Consider the following 15,749-nt stretch of genomic DNA (forward strand, 5'->3'; position numbering starts at 1 on the left):
TCATTTTTACCTTAAATTGTAGATGTACAATTTAGCAGTTTAGTGATGGGGCAAGACTGGTTGCCCCGTCATATGTGCACCGGGTCCCATGGTAGGGCCGGCCCAGCAGGTGAGGGGGCCCGCCGCCCTTTCAAAAGGTGGCGGCCCCCTCACAAGCTGGGCCCCTATGTAGCTGAAATGGCTGCACAGGCGATATGTCCGTCCCTGCTCCACAGAATCATATGCGGGGAGCTGTAATTCAATGTGTTCTGATATATTTCTACAATAGGAGGAACTCCCCTTCTTCAGTAATGCCTGCTTTGTAGCCTTTCTGTGGGTTTGGATCAGGTGACAAAAGACAGGTAGTATGCTCACTTGGCGGTGTCGTGCTGTGGGCACAACACCATAAAACACCATCAGTTGAATGAATTCAAGACAATCAGAATCAGAAGTATGCGGGGGCACCAGCATCAACCATTGGCCTTGGTCAGTGCAGAAGATCCAAAGTGTGAATGGAGAAAGAGATGCTTCGAACAGCGCTCCCCATGTTCAAGTATTACAGGTTTATTATATATGGTGACTGTTCTTTTTTATACAATAAACCTTCTATGCTTGAACATGCTGTATTTGAGACAATCCATCCTTTCGTCCGGATACTTTGAGAAGCCCCAAGTTTAACCCCTTAAGGACGCAGGACGTAAATGTACGTCCTGGTGAGGTGGTACTTAACGCACCAGGACGTACATTTACGTCCTAAGCATAACCGCGGGCATCGGAGCGATGCCCGTGTCATGCGCGGCTGATCCCGGCTGCTGATCGCAGCCAGGGACCCGCCGGCAATGGCCGACGCCCGCGATCTCGCGGGCGTCCGCCATTAACCCCTCAGGTGCCGGGATCAATACAGATCCCGGCATCTGCGGCAGTTCGCGATTTAAATGAACGATCGGATCGCCCGCAGCGCTGCTGCGGGGATCCGATCATTCAGAACGCCGGACGGAGGTCCCCTCTCCTTCCTCCGTCCGGCTCCCGGCGTCTCCTGCTCTGGTCTGTGATCGAGCAGACCAGAGCAGAAGATGACCGATAATACTGATCTGTTCTATGTCCTATACATAGAACAGATCAGTATTAGCAATCATGGTATTGCTATGAATAGTCCCCTATGGGGACTATTCAAGTGTAAAAAAAAATGTTAAAAAATGTAAAAGTAAAAGTTTAAAAAAAAGTGAAAAATCCCCTCCCCCAATAAAAAAGTAAAACGTCCGTTTTTTCCTATTTTACCCCCAAAAAGCGTAAAAAACATTTTTTATAGACATATTTGGTATCGCCGCGTGCGTAAATGTCCGATCTATTAAAATAAAATGTTAATGATCCCGTACGGTGAACGGCGTGAACGGAAAAAAAAAAAAAGTCCAAAATTCCTACTTTTTTAATACATTTTATTTAAAAAAAATTATAAAAAATGTATTAAAAGTTTTTTATATGCAAATGTGGTATAAAAAAAAGTACAGATCATGGCGCAAAAAATGAGCCCCCATACCGCCACTTATACGGAAAAATAAAAAAGTTAGAGGTCATCAAAATAAAGGGATTATAAACGTACTAATTTGGTTAAAAAGTTTGTGATTTTTTTTAAGCGCAACAATAATATAAAAATATATAATAATGGGAATCATTTTAATCGTATTGACCCTCAGAATAAAGAACACATGTCATTTTTACCATAAATTGTATGGCGTGAAAACAAAACCTTCCAAAATTAGCAAAATTGCGTTTTTCGTTTTCATTTCCCCACAAAAATAGTGTTTTTTGGTTGCACCATACATTTTATGATATAATGAGTGATGTCATTACAAAGGACAACTGGTCGCGCAAAAAACAAGCCCTCATACTAGTCTGTGGATGAAAATATAAAAGAGTTATGATTTTTAGAAGGCGAGGAGGAAAAAATGAAAACGTAAAAATTAAATTAAAAAAAAATTAAATTAAGGCCAAAATGGGCTGAGTCCTTAAGGGGTTAAAGTATCTCTTTCTCCATGCCAATTTTGAATCTGCTTTATTGTTATGGCTGATTGGTGTATATTTGTAATGTGTGTAAATATGTGTGCAATAGTGTGGTGACCCGGTATGGAATACCGTATCCTGCCCACCTTGTCTGGCAGATGTTGCCTTCAATGTCCGTCTTGGGCCCACTACTCAGGACTCAATATATGATATTGTCATGCCATTGTTGTTATGCTAGAATTTTCTATGTTACTGTTTCTTTAAGTCTGTTAGCAGAGAAGGTGCAGGGTGGATCAGGTGACCTGTCTGCCCCAATGGGAATCCTCCAAATTGCCCTGTATATAGTGTAAAGGGGGGGGGAGCTTTATGCTACTTTGTTAGTAGATGTGCTGTGCAGAAGGTTTCTATGGTTTCCCCCTTACCCAGCAGGAGAACACACAGTCCAATAAGCACCTCAAACTGATGAACGCTCTCATTGGTACGGGAGGTTCAGGAGTGGCTGCATAATCCCCCACTCTGTTTATGATTCTCTTCTGGTCCAAGTGTTACTGTATGGGCTGGCATGAAGAACTTGTGGGGCAGATAATAATGCAGATATAAACTGTATGCACAATTCATATTTCCATTATTTGTGTGTACAGTTATTTGCAGATTATTTGCAGATTATTTTCACTTCATAAAGCACCATTGTTTTATCTCCTTATGTGATATTTTGAAATTTTGGGCAGTGTAAACAGAAAGTGTCAGGGCACATTCAGAACTGCAGGACACATACAGAACAAAGTCATATCAATAATAATGTAAGCTATGATTGAACATACATTGATTCTGCATAGACTTAGTGGTGGGCCCTAAGTATAAATGCATCTAGCGCAATGCCCTAATGTAAGTACTTTAATCTAACTCTATACTACAGGGACTCCTGCCTTTGAACTGAATATCCAAGTGTAAGGGAAGTCAGGAAATGTTGGCGTTCACAGGGTTGACCTTCAGTAGTCATACTAGATTGGACAATGGATTGTACCGTGAACTAATGCTGGCCATGCTTCTGGCTGCCAGCCATCTTTCCAAACTTATAACCGTATAAGCAAACCTACTTGGATAGACCTAATGTGCAAGATTATTTTAATAGGAAGCAAGAAAAAGCCACTTCAGACATGTGTGTCAGTGCTCACCACCTAAAGAACAAAGGATTGGAAATGCTTAAATCCAACAGTAGACACATTAGATTACTGGCTGGTCCCAAGTGTTGAGGGTTATGTACTGGGTATTGTATTGTTACCTTCTAAGTCCAGTATTTTTTCCTATAAATTCCCTGCACCAAGAGTAATTTCATTTACTTAATGTTACATTCCTGAGAGCGCAGCATTGGTGTCATATTTTTAGAACAGTGTATCACAAAGATAGCTTATCCCCCTGATGCAACCTCACTCATACAGACCTGCCAAGTTACACAGTCCCACCATGTGACATTAAATCTTTGGATCACTTCACCCAGTCACATGGTCATCAGGACTAATCCCACAGTGAACTGCGGCCACTGGTTAAGTAAATAAACTCAATAAATAAAAAATCCCAGTACCTAACGGGAAATGTTTCTTTCTTCATAACTCATATTGGTTGTAAATTATATCAAGACTGATACATTCTCTTTGTTGTGGGATGTCGAGATATTGAATTGGCTTTGTGTAAAAAGCTTTAAGTAAAGGGTTGATCTGAGACCTTTCCTATGCATAGAAAGTAAAGGGGCCTATAGGGCCATACAATGTAGATGTATAGTGTTAGTTTCGAAAATATGATTTGATGACAGGTAATCTTTAAAGGGGTACTCCACTGGAAAACATTTTATTTTTATTTTTAAATCAACTTTTGTAAATTTGTAAATTACTTCTATTTAAAAATCTTAATCCTTCCAGTACTTATCAGCTGCTGTATATTCCACAGGACATTTCTGTCTGACCACAGTGCTCTCTGCTGACACCTCTGTCCATTTTAGGAACTGTCCAGAGAAGGGGCAAATCTCCATAGCAAACCTATCCTGCTCAGGACAGTTCCTAAAATGGACAGAGTTGTCGGCAGAGAGCACTGTGGTCAGACAGAAAGACAGTTCAAAAAGAAAATTACTTCCTGTGGAGCAAACAGGAGCTGATAAGTAATGGAAGGATTAAGATTTTTTTTTTATGGAAGTAATGTACAAATCTGTTTAACTTTCTGGCACCAGTTGATTTAAAAAAAAAAAAAAAAGATGTTTTCCAGTGGAGTATTCCTGATATAAAACTTGACACAACTTTTTTATTATTATTATCTGTAACAGTGTTTACAGTGCATTTAGACAGAATTCATACATAGTAACATAGTTCATAAGGTTGAAAAAAGTCCATTAAGTTCAACCTATATCCCTAATGAGTCCCTACTGAGTTGATCCAGAGGAAGGCAAAAAAAAAAAACCTCATACTAGAGGTAAAAATTCCTTCCCGACTCCAAATATGGCAGCCGGAATAAATCCCTGGATCAACGTTTTGTCCCTATAAATCTAGTATACATAACCAGCGATGTTATTACTCTCCAAAAATGCATCCAGACCATTTTTGAACTCTTTTAGTGTTCACCATGACCACCTCCTCTCGCAGAGAATTCCGCAGTCTCACTGCTCTTACAGTAAAGAACCCCCGTCTGTGCTGGTGTATAAACCTTCTTTCCTCTAAACGTAGAGGATGCCCCCTTGTTATAGATACAGTCCTGGGTATAAATAGATCATGGGAGAGATCTCTGTATGGTCCCCTGATATATTTATACATAGTTATTAACTCTCCCCTAAGCCTTCTTTTTTCTAAATTAAATAACCACAATTCTGATAATCTTTCTGGGTACTGTAGTCCTCCCATTCCCCATATTACCCTCGTTGCCCGTCTTTGAACCATCTCCAGCTCCACTATATCTTTCTTGTACACTGGTGCCCAGTACTGTACGCAGTATTCTATGTGTGGTCTGACTAGTAATTTGTACAGAGCTAGAATTATTTCCTTGTCATGGGCATCTATGCCCCTATTGATGCACCCCATGATTTTATTTGCCTTGGCAGCAGCTGTCCGACACTAGTCACTACAGCTAAATTTACTATTAACTAAGACTCCCAAGACCTTTTCCATGTCAGTCGTCCCAAGTGTTCTTCCATTTAATACATAAGCGCAGCCCAGATATTTCTTCCCCATGTGCATAATCTTACATTTATCAGTGTTGAACCTCATCTGCCACATCCCAGCCCAAACCTTGAACCGATCCAGATCCTTTTGTAACAGTGCACTGCCCTCTATTGTGTTTACCGCTTTACAGAGTTTAGTATCATCTGCAAAGATTGCTACTTTACTATTCAGCCCCTCTTCAAGATCATTAATGAATATATTAAAAAGAACAGGACCCAAGACAGACCCCTGTGGTACCCCACTAGTAACAGTCACCAAATCAGAATAAGTACCATTAATAACCACCCTCTGTACCACTGAACCAGTTACTTACCCACTTACAAGCATTCTCCCTCAGCCCAATCCTTCTCATTTTATGCACCAATCTTTTAAGTGCACCGTATCAAATGATTTGGAAAAATCCATATATACGACATCCGGCAATTGCACCATGTCCAGTCTGGAGCTCACCTCCTCATAAAAGCTGATCAGGTAAGTTTGACAGGACCGATGCCTCATAAAGCCATGCTGATATGGAGACATACATTTATTTTTTTCAAGATACTCCAAAATAGCATCCCTTAGAAAACCCTAAAACAATTTACATACAATGGAGGTTAAACAACCTTTACTTCTCTTGTCTTCTTGGGTTACAATGCCACAAGGTCTACCCACCTGGATTTGGGCATCTTCTGCCATGCTCCTCTCAAGCTCTGTCAGGTTTGATGGTGGTCATCGGTGGAAGGCATTTTAAGGTCCCTCCAGATATGTATGATTGAGTTCAAGTCAGGGCTTTGGCTGGGCAACTCAAGAACATTCACAGAGTTGTCATTAAAGCACTCCAATGTTATCTTGGTTGTGTGCTTAGGGTAATTGTCATGTTGGAACATGTACATTTGGCCCAGAGCACTTGAGGTCCTTCAGGGGTCACTACAAATAATGAAGGTGTTAAAGCCCCATTCATTCTGCTGATCAGCAGGGGCCCCAGAGGTTATATCCCTACCAACAAAGCAGTGATGGCCTATCCTAAGGATAGCAATCAATGTATATGCCACAGAGAACATCTTTAATGCTACTTTGACGCATCTATATCTATTCTTCCAAAAATACTCAAGATACTTATCCTTTAGCTAGAGCTCTTAATTCGGATGACTTTCAGGAGTCACAAAACCAGGTGGAGACGATAGTGCAGTGTAAATCACACCTTTATTAAAACTGTAAAAATATTAAACTAACAATAGCAAAATCCAGGGACTTGGTCACACATACAGCCAGGGGTTGGGAGCCAAATTGGGTATTCAGAAGCAGCTAAAGTTAGGACACCAGAAAGCAATGGGGTCTGAAGTCAGAACCAGGAACAAGGAACCAGAGTGGATACCAGGTTAGGGATATACATGGAATCACAAACAGGAGTGCGCTTGGAGTTTAGAGATCAGCTAGCGCAGGAGAAGCGAGGAACCGTAGCTGAGCTGTCTTGCTAAGGAGGAAATAGTGGAGCCCAGAAAGGGTGAGAACCCTAACAAAAGCTTGCTTCAACACTGTATGATATGGTTGTCCACCAACTTCTATACCTGCTGGTTAGGTAAAAGTTGTTGCATTCTATTGATTGCTATGATTGACAGCTGCTGGACCCATGGCGATCGCCTCAGTGTCAGGAAGCTGCCTCACCTGAGATCAAAAGTAAAGTTAAATAAAAAGATTACCCTAAATTCACTTTAAATCCTCTGTTTAAAACAGCTTTGCCGATTAAACAGAGTAACAAGTGAGCACAACAGCAAATGTTTGCTTCAGTCATAGAACTTTGGACACTAGAGCCCTTGTTTGTGCTCTTTACTAAACTGGTTTTGGCTAGACACACTTCACTCATACTGTACATATTTTTGGCAGAGTAGAACAAGCCTGTGCACTCTATTTGTCTTCTGCTTTTTTGTCACTGAACATTTCTTAATTGGTCGGAGAATATATGTCTGCACCTTGCTGTAAAGCTGAGTAAACATTCTCAAGTCATACCTGCACACACAAGACACTGTCCCTGCAGTAGGTACAGTATCATCTGTACAGGTACATAGTGCAGTATGCCAAAAGATAGCCACATTTAAGGGGAACTTTTAAAACTCCTAACTCATCAAACTCCACACTGTGGCAAGCATGAAACAGGAACAGGCTCAAAATTTGAAAGCCAGTCAGGAATTGGGCTACGAGTCATGAGGGTGCTCCTCAGTGGTTTCTCCCCACCCCTCTATGCTTGATTAACCCCTTGGGGACGGAGGGTTTTCCGGTTTTTGCACTTTCGTTTTTTCCTCCTTATCTTTTAAAAATCATAACGCTTAAAATTTTGCAGCTAAAAATTCATATGATGGCTGATTTTTTTGCGCCACCAATTCTACTTTGTAATGACATCAGTCATTTTATCCAAATATTTACAGCAAAATGGGAAAAAAAAATTATTGTGCGACAAAATTTTTAGCCTAAAGTCTATGTGCGTGTTATACGCCGATAAGCTGCTGCAGTTCAATGATTTAAAGCGGCCGCTTTAAATCAATGAACTGCAGCGACTTTGCAGGTGCAGAGACAGCCAGCGCTGCCGGCTTCTCTGCCCCTGCCTGCCCTGGGGTCTAGAGCCCTGCTGCTGGCCCTTCTCTCCCCCTGGCTATCTGGGCCGCTGCCCGTTCTCTCCCCCTGACTATCGGTGCCGGCGCCCCATTGCCGGCGCCGATAGCCAGGGGGAGAGAAGCGGCGCCGACAGACAGGGGGAGAAGGGGCAGCGGCACCCATTGCCGGTGCCGCTGCCCCGTTGCCTCCCCCCATCCCCGGTTGTATAATTACCTGTTGCCGGGGTCGGGTCCGCGCTGCTTCAGGCCTCCGGTGTGCGTCCCCTGCGTCGTTGCTATGCGCTGCGCGGCGCATGACATCAGTGCGCTGCGCCGTGCAGTGCATAGCAACGACGCAGGGGACGCACACCAGAGGCCTGAAGCAGCACGGACCCGACCCCGGCAACAGGTAATTATGCAACCGGGGATGGGGGGAGGCAACGGGGCAGTGGCGCCGGCAATGGGTGCCGCTGCCCCTTCTCTCCCCCTGGCTGTCTGCGCCGCCGCCCCATTGCCGACGCCACTTCTCTCCCCCTGGCTATCGGCGCCGGCAATGGGGCGCCGGCACCGATAGCCAGGGGGAGAGAACAGGCAGCAGCGCAGATAGCCCTCGGGAGAGAAGCGGCGGCGGCAGCAGGGCTCTAGACACCAGGAAAGGGAGGGGGAGAGAAGCGGGCAGCGACGGCCTCTCTCCCCCTGCCTTTCCTGGGGGTGTATCGGGGTATACACGCGCACACACGCACCCTCATTTTACCATGGATATTTGGGTAAAAAACTTTTTTTACCCCTATATCCTTGGTAAAATGAGGGTGCGTGTTATACGCCGGTGCGTGGTATACCCCGATAAATACGGTATATAAGTTTGATTTTGTCGTACTTCTGAAAAAAATCATAACTACATGCAGGAAAATGTATACGTTTAAAATTGTCATCTTCTGACCCCTATAACTTTTTTATTTTTCTGCGTATGGGGCGGTATGAGAGCTCATTTTTTGTGCCATGATCTGAAGTTTTTAGCGGTATCATTAATGTATTGATCAGACATTTTGATAATTTTTTATTCATTTTTTCATTATATAAAAAGTGACCAAAAATACGCTATTTTGGACTTTGACCGTGAGGTTTAATTAATGATATATTTTTATAATTCGGACATTTCCGCACACGGCGAGACCACATATGTTTATTTTTATTTACACAGTTTTTTTTTTTTATTGGGAAAAGGGGGGTGATTCAAACTTTTATTAGGGAAGGGGTTAAATGAACTTTACTCACTTTTTTTTCACTTTTTTTTTGCAATGTTATAGCCCCCATAGGGGTCTATAACACTGCACACACTGATCTTTTACATTGATCAATGGTTACTCATAGGAAACCATTGATCAATGATTCTGCCGCTTGACTGCTCATGCCTGGATCTCATGAAGGAAGGTACAGACCCTCCTGCTGTCTTTACAGCTGTTCGGGATGCCGCGATTTCATTGTGGCGATCCCGAACAGCCCCCTGAGCTCACCGGCAGTGCTTTATTTTTACTTTAGATGCTGCGTTCAACTTTGAACTCTGCGTCTAAAGGGTTAATAGTGTGCGGCACCGTGATCAGTTCCGCGCGCTATTGGCCATGGGTCCTGGCCGTTGTTAGAGGCCGGGCCCGACCGGCTATGATGTATGGCCCCGCGTTATAGAGAGAGAGTTGGCTGAGGGCATATAGGTAGGCCCTCTGTCCCCAAGGAGTTAAAGGGGTACTACACTGGAAAACATTTTCTTTTAAATCAACCGGTGCCAGAAAGTTAAACAGATTTGTAAATGATTTCTAATAAAAAATCTTAATCCTTCCAGTAATGTTTTCCAGCAGAGTACCCCTTTAATAGATGTCTCCCTACACACAAATAGGAACTTCTATCAAGCACAATGGGGCAAAGAATAGTCAGATGGGACTACCACAATTAGTTGGAGCCCCATTCTGGACCAGTTTTAGAGTAATTTATATTTCTTTGTAATAAGGGGGCTTGTTCCGGTTACATGTAGCCTGTGGTTCAGGTTCCCCTTAGCATTGTTCTCTGTGGAGCATGGGGGAAATAACCTTTTCCTGCATTTCTGTACTATATGGAATTTTAGGTTCAGTAGGATAGAGCTAGCATGAATGTGAAAAAGCTAGGTAACAAAACTTATAATACTGTATATAAGATGTAAATATGTGCATGATTAACCCCTTAAGGACTGAGCCCTTTTTCACCTTAAGGACTCGGCCATTTTTTGCAAATCTGACCACTGTCACTTTACACATTAATAACTCTGGAATGCTATTAGTTATCATTCTGATTCTGAGATTGTTTTTTCGTGACATATTCTACTTTAAATAACGTAGTGGTAAAATTTTTTGGTAACTTGCATCCTTTCTTGGTGAAAAATCCCAAAATTTGATGAAAAATTAGAAAATTTTGCATTTTTCTAACTTTGAAGCTCTCTGCTTGTAAGGAAAATGGATATTCCAAATAATTTTTTTTTTATTCACATATACAATATGTCCACTTTATATTTGCATCATAAAATTGATGAGTTTTTACTTTTGGAAGACACCAGAGGGCTTCAAAGTTCCGCAGCAATTTTCCAATTTTTCACAAAATTTTGAAACTCGCTTTTTTTCAGGGACCAGTTCAGGTTTGAAGTGGATTTGAAGGGTCTTCATATTAGAAATACCCCATAAATGACCCCATTATAAAAACTGCACCCCCGAAAGTATTAAAAATGACATTCAGTAATCGTTTTAACCCTTTACGGGTTTCACAGGAATAGCAGCAAAGTGAAGGAGAAAATTCACAATCTTCATTTTTTACACTCGCATGTTCTTGTAGACCCAATTTTTGAATTTTTGCAAGGGTTAAAAAGGAGAACATTTTTACTTGTATTTTAAACCCAATTTCTCTCGAGTAAGCACATACCTCATATGTCTATGTAAAGTGTTCGGCGGGTGCAGTAGAGGGCTCAGAAGGGAAGGAGCGTCAAATGGTTTTTGGGGGGCATGTCACATTTAGAAAGCCCCTATGGTGCCAGAACAGCAAAAAAAAACACATGGCATACCATTTTGGAAACTAGACCCCTCGGGGAACGTAACAAGGGGTAATGTGAACCTTAATACCCCACAGGTGATTCACGACTTTTGCATATGTAAAAAAAAAAAAATTTTTACCTAAAATGCTTGGTTTCCCTAAAGTTTTACCTTTTTAAAATGGGTAATAGCAGAAAATACCCCCCAAAATTTGAAGCCCAATTTCTCCCGATTCAGAAAACACCCCATATGGGGGTGAAAAGTGCTCCGCTGGCGCACTACAGGTCTCAGAAGAGAAGGAGTCACATTTGGCTTTTTTGAAGAAAATTTTGCTCTGGGGGCATGCCGCATTTAGGAAGCCCCTATGGTGCCAGGACAGCAAAAAAAAAAACACATGGCATACCATTTTGGAAACTAGACCCCTCAGGGAACGTAACAAGGGGTGAAGTGAACCTTAATACCCTAGAGGTGTTTCACGACTTTTGCATATGTAAAAAAAAAAAAAAAAAATTACCTAAAATGCTTCTTTTCCCAAAAACTTTACATTTTTAAAAAGGGTAAAAGCAGAAAATACCCCCCAAAATTTGAAGCCCAATTTCTCCCGAGTACGGCAATACCCCATATGTGACCCTTAACTGTTGCCTTGAAATACGACAGGGCTCCAAAGTGAGAGCGCCATGCGCATTTGAGGCCTAAATTAGGGATTGCATAGGGGTGGACATAGGGGTATTCTACGCCAGTGATTCCCAAACAGGGTACCTCCAGCTGTTGCAAAACTCCCAGCATGCCTGGACAGTCAACGGCTGTCCGACAATACTGGGAGTTGTTGTTTTGCAACAGCTGGAGGCTCCATTTTGGAAACCGTGGCGTACCAGACATTTTTCATTTTTATTGGGGAGGGGAGGGGGGCTGTGTAGGGGTATGTGTATATGTAGTGTTTTTTACTTTTTATTTTATTTGTTGTTAGTGTAGTGTAGTGTTTTTAGGGTACAGTCGCACGGACGAGGGTTCACAGTAGTTTCTCGCTGGCAGTTTGAGCTGTTGCAGAAAATTTGCTGCAGCTCAAACTTGCAGCCAGATACTTACTGTAAGCCTCCGCCCATGTGAGTGTACCCTGTACATTCACATTGGGGGGGACAATCAGCTGTTGCAAAACTACAACTCCCAGCATGCGCTGACAGACTGTACATGCTGAGAGTTTTAGTTTTGCAACAGCTGTAGGCACACTGGTTATGTATCACGGAGTTTGTGACCTTACTCAGTGTTTCAAAACCAGTGTGCCTCCAGCTGTTGCAAAACTACAACTCCCAGCATGTACGGTGCATGGTGTAAGGTGACTGCTGGGAGTTGTAGTTTGCAACAGCTGGAGGCACACCGGTCGTGAAACACTGAGTTAGGTAAAAAAAAAAACTCTAAGTTTCACAACCAGTGTGCCTTCAGCTGTTGCAAAACTACAACTCTCAGCAGTCACCGACAGCCAACGGGCATGCTGGGAGTTGTAGTTATGCAACCAGCAGATGCACCACTACAACTCCCAGCATGCACTTTAGCTGTTTGTGCAAGCTGGGAGTTGTAGTTATACAACAGCTGAAGGTACACTTTTCCATAGAAAAAATGTGCCTCCAGCTGTTGCAAAACCATAAGTCCCAGCATGCCCATAAGGGAATGCTGGGAGTTGTGGTGGTCTGCCTCCTGCTGTTGCATAACTACAGCTCCCAGCATGCCCTTTTTGCATGCTGGGAGCTGTTGCTAAGCAACAGCAGGAGGCTGTAACTCACCTCCTGCTGCTGCTCCATCGCAGGCTGTCCCTCGCCGCCGCCGTCACTCCTGGGGCCCCGATCCCAACATGGACGCCGGGGATCGGGGTCCCCAGCACCGGGGGTCGTCTTCCCGCACCCGCTCACGCCCTCCGGAAGAGGGGCGGAGCGGGTGCGGGAGTGACACCCGCAGCAGGCGCCCTGATTGGTCGGCCGGTAATCCGGCCGACGAATAAGGGCGATCGTGAGGTGGCACCAGTGCCACCTCACCCCTGCAGGCTCTGGCTGTTCGGGGCTGTCAGAGACGGCCCCGAACAGCCAGTAATTCCGGGTCACTGGAGACCCGATTGACCTGGAATCGCCGCAGATCGCTGGACTGAATTGTCCAGCGATCTGCGGCGATCGCCGACATGGGGGGCATAATGACCCCCCTGGGCGATATGCCGGGATGCCTGCTGAACGATTTCAGCAGGCATCCGGCTCCGGTCCCCAACCGGCTAGCGGTGGGGGCCGGAATTCCCAGGGGCGTATGGATACGCCCTGCGTCCTTAAGGACTCGGGATGCAGGGCGTATCCATACGCCCTGCGTCCTTAAGAGGTTAAAGGGGTATTCTGGGATTTTTTTTATTTGACTATGTTACAGGGGCTATAAAGTTTGTATAGTTCATAATATAGTGTCTGTACCTGTGTTTGATGACTGGTCTCACAATTGTTATGTGACCTTTGCCCCAGATGTTCATTTTTAACAGCATACAAAATAAGTGTTGGCTTTTCCCAGGTTGCAGTCAGGTGTTAAAAGGGAGAGTGTCTGTGCTTCAATGGGTGGAGTGCAGCTGTGTAGGAGGAAGATCATTCTCCACAGGGCTGCAGGGAATTGTAGTTTCAAGCACAGCAGGCAGGGAAGGGAGCCTAGCTGTGCTGCAATGGGTGGGGTAGTAGGTGTATGAGAGGGAGTTAAGCAATTTGCCTCCTAGAAAAAAGGGATCCTGGGGACAGTAGTCTGAAGAAAGGGCACAGAAACAGGAAATAGCCATTTCACACAAACAAGCCAGCAGCGTAATGGGGGTACACAGGACACTGCCATTTACCACCAACACAAGCATGGATCCTTAATGTGGGATTTCAACTTAATCCTTAATGTCACCTTATGTTGGATAACCCCTTTAATAACAGGAGAACATGCCATTTGATAACATTTTTGCATCTTCATACTTGCTATTAGTTGGCTTAACTCATTAAGGACAAAGGGAGTACTTGTATGTCCCCTTGTCCCGCTCCCCTTTTATGACGCAGGGTCACGACCTGTGGTCCCGACAGTTATCAGCCACCAGGACCCGTGGCTAATACCAGACATCACGGATTCTGGTGATGCCCGGCATTAACCCCTTAGACATTGCAATCAAAGATGATCGGGGCATCTAAAATACACTGCTCAAAAATTTAAGGGTACACTTCAACAACACAATGTAACTCCAAGTCAATCAAACTTTTGTGAAATTACACTGTCCACTCAGGAAGCAACACTGAATGACAATCAATTTCACCTGCTGTTGTGCAAATGGAACAGACAACAGGTAGAAATTATAGGCAATTAACAAGACACCCCAAATAAAGAAGTGGTTCTGCAGGTGGTGAGCACAGACCACTTCTCAGTTCCTATGCTTCCTGGCTGATGTTTCAGTCACTTTTTAATGCTGGCGGGGCTTTCACTTTAGTGGTAGCAACCCACACAAGTGACTCAGGTAGTGCAGGATGGCACATCAATGCGAGCTGTGGCAAGAAGGTTTGCTGTGTCTTTCAGCGTAGTGTCAAGAGCATGGAGGTGCCACCAGGAGACAGGCCAGTACATCAGGAAATGTGGAGGAGGCTGTAGGAGGGCAACAACCCAGTAGCAGGACCACTGCCTCTAGCTATGCAAGGAGGAGCAGGAGGAGCAGGAGGAGCACTGCCAGAGCCCTGAAAAATGACCTCCAGCAGGCCGCAAATGTGCATGTGTCCACTCAAAGGGTCAGAAACAGACTCCATGAGGGTGGTATGAGGGCCCGACATCCAAAGGTGGGGGTTGTGCTTACAGCCCAACACCGTGCAGGACGTAAGCCAGAGAATACCAAGTTTGGCAAATTCGCCACTGGCGCCCTGTGCTCTTCACAGATGAAAGCAGATTCACACAGAGCACATGTGACAGAGTCTGGAGACACCATGGAGAACGTTCTGCTGCCTGTAACATCCTCCAGCATGACTGGTTTGGCAGTGGGTCAGTAATGGTGTGGGGTGGCATTTCTTTGGGGGGCCGCACAGCCCTCCATGTGCTTGCCAGAGGTAGCCTGAATGCCATTAGGTACCGAGATGAGATCCTCAGACCCCTTGTGAGACCATTTGCTGGTACGGTTGGCCCTGGGTTCCTCCTAATGCAAGACAATGCTAGACCTCATGTGGCTGGAGTGTGTCAGCAGTTCCCGCAAGAGGAAGGCATTGATGCTATGGACTGGCCCGCCCGTCCCCCAGACCTGAATCCGATTGAGCACATCTGGGACATCATGTCTCGCTCCATCCACCAACGCCACATTGCACCACAGACTGTGGCGGATGCTTTAGTCCAGGTCTGGGAGGACATCCGTCAGGAGACCATCTGCCACCTCATCAGAAGTATGCCCAGGTGTTGTAGGGAGGTCACACACACTACTGAGCCTCATTTTGACTTGTTTTAAGGACATTACATCAAAGTTGGATCAGCCAGTAGTGTGGTTTTCCACTTTTATTTTGAGTGTGACTCCATTTCCATTGATAATTTTTGTGTGATTTTGTTGTCAACAATTCCAATTATGTAAAGACAAAATTATTTCTTACGATTAGTTCATTCATTCATATCTAGGATGTGTTATTTTAGTGTTCCCTTTATTTTATTTTGAGCAGTGTATAAAAAAATCTATCCTGTCAGCTCAACGTAGCTGATCAGGACCACCGCAGTGAAATCGCGGTGTCCTGATCAGCTTAGAGGACTGCGGGAATGCCCTTACCTGCCTCCTCCTCGTCTGATCGTTGCTAGGTTGCTCCAGGCAGTCTCAGCAGCCTGGAGCAATAGTGCACTGATAACACTGATCAATGTTATGCTATGGCATAGCATTAAACAGTGAATTCAATCAGAAGATTGCATGTTATAGTCTCCTATGGGGACTAAAGCATTGTGTAAAA

The sequence above is a fragment of the Hyla sarda genome, chromosome 4 (assembly GCF_029499605.1).
Source record: "Hyla sarda isolate aHylSar1 chromosome 4, aHylSar1.hap1, whole genome shotgun sequence".
NCBI classification, from domain to species: domain Eukaryota; kingdom Metazoa; phylum Chordata; class Amphibia; order Anura; family Hylidae; genus Hyla; species Hyla sarda.